The sequence below is a fragment of the Miscanthus floridulus genome, chromosome 4 (genome assembly GCF_019320115.1).
Source record: "Miscanthus floridulus cultivar M001 chromosome 4, ASM1932011v1, whole genome shotgun sequence".
Lineage (NCBI taxonomy): Eukaryota > Viridiplantae > Streptophyta > Magnoliopsida > Poales > Poaceae > Miscanthus > Miscanthus floridulus.
In genome coordinates, this window is record NC_089583.1 from 19,682 (window position 1) to 32,409 (window position 12,728).

Consider the following 12,728-nt stretch of genomic DNA (forward strand, 5'->3'; position numbering starts at 1 on the left):
ACCCCGGTCGTCCGTGACGTGGCAGTACATCGGCGTGGCGTGACACGACGCCGAGCCTCATATCTCGGCGTGGCATGGCATGTACTCTCTTACCTTGGTGAGTGAAGGAAATGGGGACAAGAGTTGAAGAAGAGGATGGTTGGAACTGGAATGGATGGGAGAGAGAGAGACCTATTGATCGAGATGACGCCAATTAACGCCGCGCGCTACTCACATCAGAGATGAGATCGAGTCAGTCGTCAGTCGTCAGTCACAGCGCGTCGTCGGTATGCAAGGAGAAGTCCGGTTCGTCGGGCTTGGCGAGCTTGGGGAACTTGATGGTGGACACGTCGTCGATCCTCTTCTGGTGCTGCGCCGCGCCACGCTTGGTGTTCTTGGCGAACTTGGACGCCAGGAACGTGGCCCCGAGGTGCGCGACGGCGCCAGCAGCATCCGCGGCCGGCCCCGGCGCCGTGCCGGAGGCGCCGGTGCCGAGCTCCCTGCCGCCCCCGGCCGCCATGTTGTACTCGCCGAGCAGCGGCGTGCCGTCTCCAACGGTGTCTCCGAGGCCGAGGCCCGGCCCGTCGCCGTCCGCGCCGCCACCGGCGCCTTCTTCGGCGTCCTGATAGTAGATGCCCTCCTGCTTCATGAGCTCCTTGGCGAGCTTGCGCTTCTTGTAGCGGCGCCAGGCGCCCTGCACGAAGCAGGCGCCCCAGCTGCGCCACTGGTGCGAGTAGTACCGGAACGCGTGCTGCAGCCGCTTGCTGTGCAGGCGCTTGAACTGGTTGGCCACGTACTTGAGGTCCTCGGCGCGGAGCGCGAAGGCCTCCACCTCCGTGACGGAGCGCACCGTGCGCGTGGACTGGGGAAGTTGAGGCTCGGGTTGGGCATGAGCGCCCAGGTGAGGAGCTCCTCGCCGCAGAAGTCCCCCGGGCGCAGCGTGATGGAGCTGAAGAAGTTGGTCCGGCCGCCGTCCGTGGTGGAGCTCTCCAGCTCACCGCGGATGATGAAGAGCATGTCGCTGACGGGGTCGCCCTCCCGCACGATGTAGGCGTCCTTGGTGCTGAGCGAGGAGACGAGGCGCTCGCAGATGGCGTCCAGCAGCTGCTCGTCCATCTGCGAGAAGAAGGGCACGCGGCGGACGAGGGCCAGGCAGAGGTGGCGCTGGATCTCGCGCCGGAGGTCCAGCGGCAGCGACTGGAGGATGGACTCCTCGTCGACGCCGCGCGTGGCTAGCCACTTGTACTGGAAGAAGCGGCGCACGCGCTCCTGGAGCTCCGGCGGCAGCTGGCGGTGGCGCATCCACTCCTCGATGTCCCGGCGCTTGACACGCCACTCCTCCAGCCTCACCGTCATGGACTGCAGGTAGGTCTGCATGTTGCCGATGAGGTGGGAAAAGAAGACGAGGCCCATGATACAGATGAGAATGCAGAAGACGGTCTCGCCCTTGTAGGTGCTGTTCTGCAAGTTCTGTCCATAGGAACTGATGGATATATAAGATGGATGGTGAGTGAGAGCACGTACTACGACATAAAAAGAAAGAATGAATCTGTGATTTGATTTTCAAAAGACCCACCGATCCTACGTACCTCAGGTTCCGAAACCCCCACCAGAGGCAATAGAGGTACTTGTCGATGAAGCCGACCCCGTTGCGGTCCAGATTGAGGGCATCAGCAAACAGTCCGTAGTCATATTCGGCGTCCGGAAGCATGCACTGCTTCTGAATCGCGCTGTGGTTATGCCAAGTCTGGCGTATGGGATTCTCCCTGCTTTTGCAGTCCAGAAAGCTCATGAAACACCTAGGCATCTCCGCTGTGGTGCCGTTCTCGTTTGTGCATACCTCCTTCCAGCACGAGTACTGCCGCTCAACGGACAGCAGATACCACAGAGCACCAAGAACATGGCTTGCCAGTGTGTAAAGAAGCAGGTTGTAGGCGGCCCCCGCCCATGCCGTTCTTGTGACCACTCCACTTGCCTTGACAATCTTGGAGTTCAAGGATATTATAAGATACACTCTTGGTATGTACTGGATCAAGACGATCATGGAGAGCGTGTTGTTGGTGCTGTGATTGGCGGAGGATGTACTCACAGCTGGTATAACAAACCAGATGATCATCTGCATGCAATTGCAATGCAAATTAAAGGTGATGAACAATTCATTCGTTCGTTTGTTCACAGCTTCCATCACCGACCGACCGACCGACCGTCCGTCCGGGACCCTACCTGCGGGATCGGGAGCATGGCGGCGAGGTCGATGATGAAGTCGTTCTTGAGGTACCGAATGGCGATCTGGTCGGGGTCCCGCACCAGCTCGCCACGCCCGAAGATGCGGGAGCTGGGCGCCACGAAGGCGATGCGGAACTTGAGGATCATGTGCGCCAGGTAGAAGAGGTCGGCGAAGGTGCGCACTGCGGTCACCAGCACGCCGATGCCCATGTCCATGGACACGCACGCCGCCAGGCCATCCGTGTGCAGCAGGTAGAAGTAGAGAGGGTCCACGAACAGCCCCACCAGGCAGGTAACCAGGAAGAGGCGGTACCACCGGAGCACGGCGTCGTCGCCCGGGTCTAGGATGCGCCGGGGCGTCCATGGCCGGCGGTCTGCGGGCAACGCCGAGCCGGGCGCGCCGGCGCCCGGGCGGAAGAATGGCAGCGGCGGCCGGCGGAATGGCGGAAGGATGTGGCGGTTGATGAAGCCGGCCATTGCTGCATGCGCGCGCGGGAGCTACAAGCAGGGGAGAGGGCGGGGCCGCGAGAAGGCGGGGTGTGGGGCCGTGGGAGTCGAGAGGAGGAGGCGGAGGCCGGGCGCTCGTTGCGCGGGCCATGCATGCAATGCAAGCGACAGGAGTATGATCCCGTTCCCTTCTGCCATCAACACCAATCCCAGCCACTAGCTAGTACGTAATTCTTAATAACATTTCAGGCGAATGGTTAGTTTTGGTCACTTCCCAACAAATACCATCTATTTATTTACTTTTGGCCTTCATAAAGAGATATATACATCCTGCTCTTTCATTTGTGCTCTATGCTCCCACCAACCACGCACGCACGGTAAATTTTCGGCCCCTCAATCGGTGTGGTAATTGTGATAAACTTCCCCTGATTGTAATACATACTTATAACGAATTTACAAAATTTCTGAAATAAGTAACGCACATCCATAGTGTGCATATTGTTGATATAAAAATGTAGCGACGTGATTAATACACAGCAAGCCGAAAGGTCTGAGTAGAACGAAACCAGAGATTTGCTTGGCTTCAACATAGAACCAGCCGATTCTGAAAACCTAATGACGTGCCTATCAATTTGACCTGCAATTGACAAGGAGATAAGAAACCTAATGACGTGCCTATCAATTTGACCTGCAATTGAAAACCTAATTGCAATCAGCCGATGCAGCCTTACAAACATTGATATGGATCGATAATGAACTTATATTATAGCTCATAAAAGATCAATCAGTTGATGCAGCTTTATAAGCACAATACAAGTCATGACGGTACTCACAAGCAAGCAGGAGGTCGACCAGTCGATGCAGCCCAGTTTGCTGAAGAACTCGCAGAGATCTACAAGTACTCCTACTCCTAATGCGATAGCGAAAGCCGAAAAGATTATATTGATTGATTGTTTATTTTTTCTTTTATAATAACCATGGGCTAATATTTATACCCGGAACCTAAATATGAATCCTACTCAAATACGACTTATTACAATTCTTGGAATAAAAGAAAACTACCTAACTTAATAATAACTTGGACCCTAATTTTCCTTATTTGTAGAGTCTGACACATCTTCCTGGCGCTATTCAAGCATAACCCATTGACGTCGTCTGCTGACAGCATCTATAAAATAGCCGATTCTGACATCGCATCTAAATCAGCTGATATCGATTCACATCTAATCGATTCCTTGATGACACAATCCTGGAAGCTTCGAGTTCCCACATTCTTCTTCCTAAATTTTGGTGGAAACATATGCCCCCCAATTTTGGGATAAAAATGATTTTATTCCAAAATTTCTATTTATCTGCTCACCGTGTTGCGACCGCTCATTCCAAAATATACACATGACTCTTGATTTCTCAGGCCAAATTCTATATAATACCCCAACAGTATCTGTAACAGAACCGACCAATTTATAAGAGCACAAGTATGAAAGCAATCACCGGAGTGATCAAACCGTCATACTTGAACCCATATAAACCCGGTAGTCAACTGAAACCACGAAGGATTTCAAACCAACTTGCATACAACCAAGATCACAATAATTCAACATAACAAGCCACATGTTACATACATTTCACAAGTAGTTCACACGTACCTCATACCTCAGAGTTCACATAGTTATTACAAAACGAGTTCACAAATAGCGGAAGCAAAGTAGTTTGAGACCATCACACACACTTAGTTCAAATACAAGCCAGTTCCATAGTCATATCCAGCAAAAGCAGTATGATAAGATAACATAGATGATCATGCCCATGATCTAGTCTTCATCCCCCGTAGGGTGGAGACAATACTTGCAGTAGCCGTTATAGAGCACGTCATCTGCAACAAGGGGGAATAAACCCTGAGTACGAGAAGGTACTCAGCTAGACTTACCCGTCGTAAACCAGAAATAAATGACACCAAGGAGTATGCAAGGCTTTATCAGTGAATCTTGCTTGACAACCGTTTTGCATAAAAACTTTAGTGATATGAGAGCATAATTTAAATTATTAGTAAGCATCAAGTTATCCAAATTAACCTATCAACTAGATTAGCACCTGTACTAGAGCAAGCAATTGATTTAACTCCAAACATTAGTAACCATATCCGGTATAATGTTGTATCATCATCATCATCGATTTAACCATCAAGTGCATCTACGTTGCCGCTGCTCAGTCAAGTTCTCACAATCCGGGAGACACGGCGATTCGAATCGATTTCTATCCAGTTGGAGGGGTATTCCTAACACAAACCCAATCAACCTGATCAGTGGTTTCCTCGGGTCACCTTTGGTACAACTCAGGAATCACGGGTCCACCCAGCCCCTCACCCTCAGGGAGTCCACTCTGCCAAGTGGTCAATCTCACCTAGGACTTACGCCAATGGCTCCCCGCACATCCTTACTACCTCCAGGGTGCGCAGTTTCACTTTTCGGTTCTTGGCCAGAGTTGAGCTACTCGGCCTCGCGGTCGGAACGAGTTATCCGGCCAACTAAGTGATAGGCATGCGTTCAACATGACATGAGGACGTACAACGAATCGGTCCTTAACCGACACAGATAAGGATAGATCCACACCCAAGACCTCCTTGCCTTGTTGCTTCTCTATCGACATCCCGCCCGGTCACAATTCATTATTAATACATAGTTATTTTCCACGATAGCAAATATAGCCAACTGTGACCAAACATCATCCTAACTTGCAGGTGATAGGAAATCACCTGACTTTTACCGGTCTAAGCAAGGCTAAGCTTTGATTTGCTCCTGGACCTAAATAGGATTCAGGGTATGTTTACTAGCCAAGGAATAGATATATATGCAACAAGTGTTTGCATCCAATTCCTATCACTTAATGCATCAACAAATAAAGATACTCAAAGTAACCATTTTCAAAACATAGGAGATTTAGAATGCTCCGGGGCTTGCCTTTCAAAAAAGATGAAGGTTGGTGATCGGGACACTCAAGAACTTCCTCATCGGCTCCTTCTTCGGGTGTCTGCACCTCCTGCTCCTGAGCTTGCTGCTGCTCCTCCGGAAGTACTTGCTCGAATTTCAGAAGCGTGACTCCCTCCGGAACACCTATTGCATGCATATGCATAGTATAAGAATAATGCATGCACAAGAGATGGAAGGTGATGATGAAATGTACAACCATGTATGAATGGACGCATGAAAGACATAATGATACAATATTAATATCGATTTTATCGAGTAGGTGCATATCTCTTTTAGAAAACAAGAACGGCACACTCACCAAGTTCTAATAACCTAAGATAAAGTTGTTCATCTTCAGTAAGAGGTCTAGCACCTACAACTAACAATTTATCTTAATTAGCCTAGCATCTAAATCATCACATCAACTTATATAAAGCAAACAAGTCATTCACTGCACTCAACAGTTTTCAGGCTGCAAACAGCAGCTACAAGTTTGATCCATAACTAGAGTTCTACAGATCCAAATACCATGATTTAAGACTTTTTGGAAATCTTATAAAATTTTCTACAACTTTAATTTAATCACCAAAGTCTAATTCAAACTCAAACTAGGTCACCTAGACTGATCTTGCAAAACTATCCATGGATTCCAGAGAGTAGGCAGTTGGGAGTGCTGTCTTCCAACTGAGATAACTCTCAAACTACTGGGCCAAATGTCTTGGAATTTTGACACAAGCTATATAAACAAGTTTACTACCACTTTGTTATTGATCAATTTCACAGCAAACATCAAATTCACCAGTTAATCGGCTTAACTCTAAAATCTGTCCAGAAAGTCACTATAATAGAATTATAGTGAAAATAATATTTCATTACATACAAAAATAGCACCATGAGTACTACCAATGTTACCAACAGTTAACATATATCAAATGAACATAAGCAAACATAGTGGCCCTTCCTAAATAAATTATTTTCATTCCTTTATTAATTTATTTAGATAATTAGGTTAAGTAATAAACACATATCCAAAATATACAGAAAATTTTACAAAAATTACAGTAGCTTAGATATGTCTCCAATAGGCTACTACATAAATTTCACATCATTTGAACAAGTATCACATCCTACACAAAAATGACAAGGCATAAAGTCTTAAAATGGCATAAATAGGAAACCCTAGTGAAAAGTGTCAAGCAACAGATTTTATATTTTTCCTAGCATCCTTAAGGCACTAGGACATCCTCAAACAATTTTCATGGTCATTGGACTCATAAATAAATTACTAAAATTCACACAAGGATCATCCAATGATAAAAGGAAAATCTATAAATCATAAACTATAGATGCACTGATTTTCAAATTTGTACCAGAGCTTCTACTCATCAAGAAGAGCTCACCCACAAAATTTCATAATTTTTGGAGCACTTGAACTCAAGATATAAATTAAACAAATTTGCATTCATTTAAAAACACATTTCAAGTTTCAATTTAAATCTTCCAAAAATTCCACTACAAGTGTTCATGTTATATTTTTACTAAATACTACACTTCACCATGATCCTAACAAAATTGGAACCACCCAATTTGGATCTACCAAACTTGAGATATAAATTTCACAAAATAGCATCATAATCTGAAATAATGAACTAGCTTCTCTAGTCTGAGTCACTGACGCGTAGGACCCACAAAACAGGGGACCCCGCCTGTCAGCGACACAAAACAGGGCACGGTGGAATTTGGCGCGGGATCGACGCCATCTCACCGGTGGCGATCTCTTCGGCGGACCTGAGGGCACCGGCGTGTTCCACGCGACGAACCGCACCTATCTATGCCTTTCCCACAACCACTACTAAGCTCTAGCTACGACGGCGTCGGCAATGGTGGACTGCGGCGAGGTTCCAACAGCGCTCCAGCGACGGCGAGCCCCCATTGCCCCACCCAAGCTCGGTACAAGATTCACAGGGTCATGATGGAGCTAGATAGGTAGGAAAAGAAGGATGAGAGGGGCCCTAGCTATCCCGACCACGGCGGCCTCGGACTCCAGCGAGGTTGCGCTCATGGCGGCGGCGGTGGAAGTGACAAATGTGCCCTCACCTCAACTCGATAGGCTCAGCTAAGAGGTAGAGGAGGACACGGTAGAGCTTCGAGCTAGCCGAAGGCAGCATTTTCACGGAGGCGTGGGAGCTAGGCGACGGCGTGTGCTCGGCGGTAATGGCGAAGGCGCGGCGCTCGGCTCTGAGTGAACTGACGAGGCGAGGAGGCGCGAGCGAAGCAAATAAGCGAACTAGCTGGCGCGTGGCGTCGTCATGTCTGTGATGGCCTGACCAGCGGGGGCAACGCCGGCCTACGGCCACCACTTGGCACACGCGGCCTGCCGGTGTCGGCCAGCTGGCCCATCTGAACCCGTCCGTCAGAGATCCAATAAGCCGACTGACAACGCGTTTTCAACGATCTATAACTCTTAAACTGGGACGATCTAGCTCTAGTTGAAGTTGACAAAGTTGGAGATTGAAGTGAGAACTACAACTTTTCCAATTGGAACTCGAGCTGGTTCGATCTGGTTAGGGAGATACAAAGTTCCAAACAATGGTACATGAAACTGAAAATCATCAGCCAGACTTAGAAAATTTCTAAGTGTAGAATCAACACCCAAAACTGACTTGTGGGCCATGTTTGAGACTATTCCACACATTTTCATGACTTGGCCTCTAAACAAAGTTTGTTCCCCATATAATTTGCTACAACTTTGCTTTAGGTTGCTCAGACATGCAAATACTCTAAGCTATACTTTTTAAACAGTCAAACAACAGAGCTCTAGGGGTCAACAATGGTCAAACCATGACTTGAAATCATAATTAGGCAACATGGTCAACATGAACATTATTCCTAATGACATTCTAAGTGTACCTAAGGTATTTTAGTTACCCACATTCATCACTTGCACTCAATCACCCATGATCATAAAGCATACATACAATGAAACTTAAAAGAACAATAGCATGTTTCACATGTTTCATAACAAGGTTTCATATAGAAATGCTTATGCATGAATGAATGATGCTTATGAATGAGATGATGAGGCACATGCTCATGTGATGCAAGTGTTTTAGTGCAACCATAACACAGAGGTGTTACAGCCCTCCCCCCTTATAAAAATCTCGCCCCGAGATTTGAAAAGCGTACCATTTTGAATAAAAGGTAGGGTATACATTCTTCAAATAATCTTCCCGTTCCCACGTTGCATCGCTTTCACTACCCTGGTTACTCCACATAACCTTGTAGAACTTGACCACATGGTTCCGGGTTACTCTCTCTCTTGTGTCGATAACCTGCACTAGCCTTTCTTCATAGGATAGATCTGATTTCAACTTGATATTTCTAAGGGAAACTCTTTCTTTGGGAACACAGAGATATTTCTTCAATTGAGCGACATGAAAAACATTGAAGATAGCTCTCATCTCGTAAGGTAACTCTATCTTGTAAGCTACATTCCCACTATTCTCTATGATCGGATATGGGCCTACATACCTAGGTGCAAGCTTCCTCTTTACTCTGAATTGCTGCACACCTTTCATCGGTGATACCTTCAGATAAACATGATCACCTACTTCAAACTCAATGGGCTTTCTTCTTTTATCTGCATAGCTTTTCTACCTAGCTTGAGCGGCTTTCATATGTTTTTGGATAGTACAGACTTGTTGTTCAGCCTCTTCAACGAAATCAATACCGTAACATCTCCTTTCTCCAGATTCAACCCAGTTCAAAGGAGTTCTACACTTACAACCATACAACGCTTCGAACAGGGCCATCTTGATACTTTCTTGATAACTATTATTATAAGAAAATTCAGCCAAGGGTAACCACTTATCCCACGAACCTTTGGATGATATGACAAAAGCCCTTAACATGTCTTCCAATATTTGATTCACTCGCTTCGTTGAAAGGTCCTAGTGGCTAGAGGGGGGGGGGTGAATAGCCTAATAAAAATTTCTACAACAACACTTAACAAAATGGTTAAACAATTATGAGAAGAAGCGAGTTTTGTGCTAGCCTACCAAAATGCAAGCCACCTACCACAATTCTAGTTTAGATGGAGTATATCCACACAATAGCTATATCACTACGCTAAGTTAGTGCACTCTCAAATGCTAACTAAAGAGCCACACTAACCAAACTAACAAGCTCTCACAACTAGTTACACTAAAGAGCTTAACAACTAGTTTGCGATAATGTAAGAGTAGGCAAGAAGGTTATACCGCCGTGTAGATGTATGAACCAATCAATCACAAGTGTGGATAACAATGAAGACCAATCACCTCGGAATCAAAGGATGAACACAATGATTTTTTATCGAGGTTCACTTGCTTGCCGGCAAGCTAGTCCTCGTTGTGGTGATTCACTCACTTGGAGGTTCACACGCTAATTGGCATCACACGCCAAACCCTTAATAGGGTGCCACACAACCAACACAAGATGAGGATCACACAAGCCATGAGCAATCCACTAGAGTACCTTTTGGCGCTCCGCTGGGGAAAGGTTAAGAACCCCTCACAATCACCACGATCGGAGCCGGAGACAATCACCACCTCCGCTCAATGATCCTTGCTGCTCCAAGCCATCTAGGTGGCGGCAACCACTAAGAGTAACAAGTGAAATCCACAGCGAAACACGAACACCAAGTGCCTCTAGATGTAATCACTCAAGAAATGCACTTGGATTCACTCCCAATCTCACTATGATGATGAATCAATGATGGAGATGAGTGGGAGGGCTTTGGCTTAGCTCACAAGGTTGCTATGTCAATGAAAATGGCCAAAGATGTGAGCCATAGCTGGCCATGGGGTTTAAATAGAAGTCCCCATGAAATAGAGCCATTGTACCCCTTCACTGGGCACACTACGCTCTGACCGGACACACCGGTCCAACTGACCGGACCTTGGACTCAGCGTCTGGTCCACTGATGGACGCCATGTGTCGCTGGCTTCAAATGCTGTTCGTCAGATTTCAGCGGCTACGAAGCTGACCAGGCGCTTTGGTAAAACTGACCGGACCCTGGAGCCTCAGCGTCCGGTCAAGTATAGTAAGGGTCAAAAACCATTTTTCCTTGACCGGACGCGTCCGGTCCACCTCGACCGGACATAGCCCAGCGTCCAGTGGTAAACCCTAGCCACTGTACCACCAAGTCAGCGCGACCGGACGCAGGCAGTCAGCGTCCGATGCTTTTGGATCCAGCGTCCGGTCACTTGACCGACGCTAGCATCATCTCCATTCTCTTCACCCTTGCTCAAGTGTGCTAACCACCAAGTGTATCACCTTGTGCACATGTGTTAGCATATTTTCACAAATATTTTCAAGGGTGTTAGCACTCCACTAGATCCTAAATGCATATACAATGAGTTAGAGCATCTAGTGGCACTTTGATAACCGCATTCCGATACGAGTTTCACCCCTCTTAATAGTACAGCTATCAACCCTAAATGTGATCACACTCTCTAAGTGTCTTGATCACCAAAACAAAATAGCTCCTATGGTTTATACCTTTGCCTTAAGCTTTTTGTTTTTCTCTTTCTTCTTTCCAAGTCCGAGCACTTGATCATTACCATGGCATCATCTTCATCATGCTATGATCTTTATTTGCTTCACAACTTGGAGTGTGCTACCTATCTCATGATCTCTTGATAAACTAGGTTAGCACTTAGGGTTTTATCAATTCACCAAAACCAAACTAGAGCTTTCAATCCCCCCCTTTTTGGTAATTGATGATAACCCTTATACAAAGATATGAATTAAAATTCAATTGAATCCATGTTGCTTGCCCAAGCATATTTACCATGTGTAAAAGGATATGGACAAGATTCATGAACCCAAAATGGTAGCAATTGCTCCCCCTACATATGTGCTAAGAGTTTGGATTGTAGCTTGCACATATGCTTAGATAGGAAATATAGGAGTCAATGTCTACCACATGATGCTAAGGTATAAGAGATGGACCTTTGAAGCGTGATACCAATTGGAGTGCACCAATATACCATCCTTAGCACCATGGTTAGCTCAATACCACTTGTAAACATACTTTAGAAAGATATCACTTGTAAAGACTTACTTGGAAATGAAAGTTATCTAGTGATTTCATTTCATCATTCAATCTTACAACTAACATTCATCACACAAGCATGGATGTGTAAATTTAATACTTGTGCCATGCAAGCAAACATATGAAATGCACATTCAAATGCATCATACAAGTTCATGAGCTTGCTCCCCCTACTTGTGTGCTCAAAATTTTAGTTGATCCCTTTCCTTTGTCATTTCTCTCCCCCTATGTCATATATCAAGATATCTTTATGTTTCTCTTCCTTTATGATATTTCTCCCCCTTTTTCACTATTTTTGCTACTATCTTTGTTTCTCTCCCCCTTTGTCATCAATGACCACAAAGGTTCAAAATATAGATAGTATTACTTGTAAGGTTGAGATTATCAATGTCAATCAATGGGGTGAGGATCATTCTTCCAAATTTGGTCCAATCTAGATCATTTGCTAAAGATATTTAACTCAGTTTGATCCAAGGACAAGCTTCTTCACACCTCTAAATAAGGGTTATCTTGTACCATGTTTAGTTAAACACTTATAGCTCATTTTCTAGATTAAACACTAGGTTTATAAGCCCATAAACATGTCATATGCTATCACTAGATCATGTCAAGCATAGAAGCAATAGCGATACCATAGAGACATCAAATTCATTTGATTTTCATGAATGAGCCTAATAAAAGAGAACCATTTGAAAGGTCCTAATAAGATTGAAAATATGACTAGATGCACTAAACATGTCCTTAGCAAGGATGTATGCCATGCCAATCAACTTTTAGCTTGGATTGCTCGAAGGAGAGGCATGCCATATGAGTGGGGGTGCATCAACACATATTTGAGAAATCCAATATGTTCAACTCATTCCTTAGCTTGCAAAACCTTTTCTCATCCAATGGCTTGGTGAATATATCAGCAAGTTGATCTTCAGTGCCTACACTCTCAATGCAAATGTCTCCTTTTTGTTGGTGATCTCTTATGAAATGGTGGCGGACATCAATGTGCTTTGTTCTTGCAT

General features: G+C 45.8%; 1 pseudogene; it reads right to left on the reverse strand.

Annotated features, from left to right (window-relative positions):
• Nucleotides 1-236: 236 nt before the first annotated feature.
• On the reverse strand, nt 237-2,697 carry LOC136549265 (cyclic nucleotide-gated ion channel 18-like; annotated as a pseudogene).
• Nucleotides 2,698-12,728: the final 10,031 nt, after the last annotated feature.